This window comes from Arachis ipaensis, chromosome B9, assembly GCF_059453495.1.
Source record: "Arachis ipaensis isolate K30076 ecotype BB chromosome B9, ASM5945349v1, whole genome shotgun sequence".
In the NCBI taxonomy this organism is placed as follows: Eukaryota; Viridiplantae; Streptophyta; class Magnoliopsida; order Fabales; family Fabaceae; genus Arachis; species Arachis ipaensis.
Genome location: NC_142444.1, coordinates 114663060 through 114668072, shown reverse-complemented (window position 1 = coordinate 114668072; position 5013 = coordinate 114663060). Strand labels below are relative to the sequence as shown.

At 42.9% G+C, this 5013-nt stretch overlaps 1 non-coding gene across 1 annotated transcript; it reads left to right on the top strand.

Moving 5' to 3' along the window:
* The first annotated feature begins 4677 nt into the window (after positions 1-4677).
* On the top strand, positions 4678-4784 carry LOC148545985 (small nucleolar RNA R71). The gene has a single exon (XR_015900446.1). It is a non-coding gene; the product is annotated as a small nucleolar RNA R71 (small nucleolar RNA).
* The last annotated feature ends 229 nt before the right edge of the window (positions 4785-5013 follow it).

Sequence of the window (5013 nt, the reverse complement as noted above, 5' to 3'; positions counted from 1 at the left end):
ACTCTGGGGTTTTCCCCCATGTTGCCCAGATAATGCTTGAGTCTTTGTCCGTTCACTGTAAAAGTCCTCTCTGAACCTTCATCCATGATTTCGATGTGTCCATATGACGAAACTTTTGTGACAAGAAAAGGTCCGGACCACCTTGATTTGAGTTTTCCTGGGAATAGTCTCAATTTGGAAGTGTAAAGGAGTACTTGCTGCCCCTTTTCGAAGCTCCTGGGTGCAAGATGCAGGTCATGTCTTCTCTTTGCTTTCTCTTTATACATCTTGGTATTTTCATAGGCTTGTGACCTGAATTCCTCCATCTCTTGCAGCTGCAAGATCCTCTTTGCACCAGCAGCAATGCTGTCAAAATTTAGTATCTTGATAGCCCAGAGAGCTTTGTGTTCCAGTTCCAGTGGTAAATGACAAGCTTTCCCATACACTAGTTGATATGGGGACATTCCAAGTGGTGTTTTGAATGCTGTTCTGTATGCCCAAAGAGCATCATCCAGCTTCTTCGACCAATCCTTTCTTGATGCACCCACAGTCTTTTCCAGAATCCTCTTTAGCTCTCTGTTGGATATCTCAGTTTGTCCACTTGTTTAGGGATGGTAAGGTGTGGCTACCTTGTGTTTTACTCCATATCGTAGGAGAAGAGCTTCTAGTGGTCTGTTACAAAAATAGCTCCATCCATCACTGATGAGTGCTTGTGGGACACCAAACTGGCTAAAGATATTCTTCCTGAGGAAGTTCATGACTACCCTGTTATCATTCGTTGGGGTTGCAATAGCCTCTACCCACTTGGAAACATAGTCTACTGCTACCAAGATGTATTTGTTTGCATATGAGGTTGGGAATGGTCCCATGAAATCGATTCCCCACACATCAAACAATTCCAGTTCCAAGATGAAATTTTGTGGCATCTCATTTCTTTTGGGTAAGTTTCCAGATCGTTGGCATTCATTGCAGCTCTTTACTAGTTCTTTGGCATCCTTAAAAAGGGTGGGCCAAAAGAATCCGTTTTGTAACACCTTAGCTGCAGTTCTATCCCCTCCAAAGTGGCCTCCATAGCATGAGCCGTGGCAATTCCATAGGACCTCTCGTCCTTCTTCTTCCGAAACACATCTTCTAAGGATTCCATCTGAAAACTTCTTGAATAGATATGGCTCATCCCAGACAAAGTACTTTGCATCATTCATGAGCTTCCTTTTTTGATGTTTGTTGATCTCTGGAGGCAATGCCCTAGTTGCCTTGAAGTTGGCAATGTCTGCGAACCATGGTGCTTTGTGAACTATCATCAACTGCTCATCAGGGAAAAACTCGTTCACACTTGTATCAGGTGTTCCACCTTTATCATGAGGAATCCTGGATAGGTGATCTGCTACCTTGTTCTCCACTCCTTTCTTGTCTCTGATTTCAATATTGAATTCCTGCAGCAATAAGATCCATCTTATTAGTCTTGGTTTTGATTCTTGCTTGGCAAACAAATATTTAAGTGCTGTGTGATCTGTAAAAACAATCACTTTAGCACCAATGAGGTATGATCTAAACTTGTCAAATGCAAAAACTATTGGTAGTAACTCCTTTTCAGTAGTGGTATAATTTCTTTGAGTATCATTAAGGACTTTGCTAGCATAGTATATCACATGGACTAAGTTGTCTTTTCTCTGTCCTAACACTGCCCCAACTGCAAAATCAGATGCATCACACATCAACTCAAATGGTAAATTCCAATCAGGTGGGGAAATGATAGGAGCAGAGGACAACCTCATTTTCAAATTTTCAAAGGCTAACATGCATGTTTCATCAAAGATAAATGGTGTATCAGATACAAGGAGATTGCTTAAGGGCTTGGCTATCTTTGAAAAATCTTTAATAAACCTTCTGTAAAAACCAGCATGCCCCAAAAAGCTCCTAATTGCCCTGACATCACTGGGTGGAGGCAGTTTTTCAATAAGTTCTACTTTAGCTCTGTCAACCTCAATGCCTTGGTTAGAAACTTTGTGACCAAGGACTATTCCTCATGTCACCATAAAGTGACATTTCTCCCAGTTCAAAACCAAATTGGTCTCTTGGCATCTTTTCAATACCAAGGCGAGGTGATGTAGGCAACTAGGGAAGGAATCTCCAAATACCGAGAAATCATCCATAAAAACTTCAATGAATTTTTCTATCATATCTGAAAAGATAGAAAGCATGCAGCATTGGAAAGTTGCAGGTGCATTACATAGCCCAAATGGCATGCGCCTGTAGGCAAACACTCCATATGGGCAAGTGAATGAGGTTTTCTCTTGATCTCTGGGATCAACCACTATTTAGTTATATCCTGAATAACCGTCGAGAAAACAATAATATGCGTGCCCTGCAAGTCTTTCCAACATCTGATCCATGAATGGAAGGGGGAAATGATCTTTTCGTGTAGCCTCGTTGAGCTTCCTGTAGTCTATGCACATCCGCCATCCTGTGACTGTCCTTGTAGAAATTAGTTCGTTCTTCTCATTGGGAACCACGGTAATTCCTCCTTTTTTTGGGACGACATGCACGGGGCTAACCCAGGGGCTGTCTGAGATTGGGTAAATTACCCTCCCTTGCCACAACTTCATAACTTCCTTCTGTACCACTTCCTTTATGATTGGGTTTAACCTCCTTTGGGATTGAATGGATGGTTTGGCATCTTCTTCCAGCAGTATCTTGTGCATACATATGGCCGAACTTATCCCCTTCAAGTCAGCAAGATTCCAACCAATAGCATCTTTGTGGTTTCGCAGTACTTTGAGCAGTTCATCCTCTTGATCTTGGCTGAGGCATGAGCTTATAATTACTGGATAATTTTCATCTTCTCCTAAGTATGCATATTTGAGAGAGGGTGGCAATGCTTTGAGTTCAAGTTTGGGTGCTTCTAACTTTTCGTTCTCTTCCTTTGGTGCACCTTGTATTTGACTCTCTGCTGTTGCAAACTCTTCACTAAACGTAGACTCTTCCTCTATTATACCTTCAGGTTCTTCTTCTTCAAAACTTTTCTGCACTGCGTCTTCAAGTGAGTCCAACCTCATACACTCTCCCATTTGCTCTGGTGAGTAACTCATGGCCTTGAATACATTGATCGTCATCTTTTCATTGTGTAATCTCAGGGTGAGATCTCCTTTTTGTACATCAATGACAGCTCCAGCAGTGGCCAAGAATGGCCTTCCCAGAATGATGGAAGCCTTGGCTTCCTCCTGCATGTCTAGCACTACAAAGTCTGCTGGGAAGATAAAATCTCCCACTTTCACCAGCAAATCTTCTACGACGCTATGCAGGAACTTGAACGATCGGTCTGCCAATTGTAAGGCCATCTTTGTTGGTTTAGCTTTCTCAATCTTCATCTTTCTCATCATAGCTACTGACATCAAATTGATGCTGGCTCCTAGGTCACAAAGAGCCTTTTCCACTGTGACTTCCCCTATAATACAAGGGATTTGAAAACTCCCGGGATCCTTCAATTTCTGGGGTAGTTTGTGCTGAATGATAGCACTACATTCTTCGGTTAGTATCATAGTCTCGTTGTTCTTCCAGCTTCTCTTCTTAGTCATGAGCTCCTTCAAGAACTTGGCGTAGAGTGGCATTTGTTCTATTGCTTCAGCAAATGTTATGTTGATTTGCAGTTTCTTGAAGATTTCCAAAAATCTCGAAAACTGATGGTCATCCCCTTTCTTCCTTAATTGCTGAGGGTATGGGACTCTTGGGGCATCTGGCTTCAGCACTCCTTCCCCTTTTTGTGAATTCAAAGTGGGAACTCGAGCTTCGTCCTGCTCTTCTTCCTCTTTATTTGAGTCCTCTTTTTGTGGTTTCTGGGGGGTTTCCTTCAGTTCCTTCCCACTCCTAAGGGTGATAGCCTGACACTCCTCCCTTTGTGTTGAGCTAGTCTTGCTGCGAAGGTTGTGGCGGGGAATTTGCTTGAAGAAGTAGCCAATTTGTTTCTCAAGTTTCTTGATGGCAGCATCCTGATTCTACATATTGGACATCACCTCTTCTCGGAATGCTTTACTATCTTGAATCTCTTTGTCTATGCCTTCAAGTAGATTCTCAATCCTTGAGATTCTTTCATCAAATGATGATAGGTCAGGCTGAGGAGGGTTATTCTGGCCTTGATATGAATGTGGAGAGGTGTTGTTATGGGGGTGTTGATATGGTCTAGATGTGAAGTGTTGGTGGGCTGCATTGTTTGGATTTGGGCGTCTTTGATCAAGGCTTTAGTCTTGTTGATTTCCCCACCCAAAGTTTGGGTGATTCTTCCATCCAGGGTTGTAGGTCTTGGAGTATGGATCATGGTTTTGCCTCGGTGAATTCCCAATGTAGTTGGCTTGCTCCTGACTATCCTCTGCTTCTTCATTCACTCCTTCTTGGGTTGTTGATGAAGTGGAGATTACTGCTACTTGGTTCCTCTCCATCTTCTTGGTGAGGTCAGCCAGCTGCTGGGTAATGAGCTTGTTTTGGACCAGCAGAGCATCTACATTGTTTAGCTCCATTACTCCTCTTGTGTTCCCTCCTTCGGAAGCATAGAAGTAGTCGTTCTCTGCTACTGTTTCAATGACATCTATGGCCTCCTCAATGGTCTTCTTCTTGTTCAAAGATCCTCCGGATGAATGGTCTACGGCCTTCTTTGACTCATAAGAGAGCCCTTCATAGAAAATGTGTAGCTGCACCCATTCATTGAACATATCTGGTGGGCACCTCCTTGTTAGGTCTTTAAACCTCTCCCATGCTTCATATAGAGTCTCACCATCTTGTTGCCTGAAAGTTTGGACCTCATCTCTCAGCCTATTGATTCGTTGAGGAGGGTAAAATCTTGCTAAGAATTTGTTCACCACATCTTCCCAGGTTGTCAAGCTCTCCCTTGGGAAAGACTCCAGCCACTTGGCTGCCTTATCCTTGAGTGAGAATGGAAATAAGAGTAGTCTATAGGCGTCAGGATGAATACCATTAGACTTCACTGTGTCACATATTCTCAGGAAGGTCGTTAGATGTTGATTGGGGTCCTCTTGGACACTT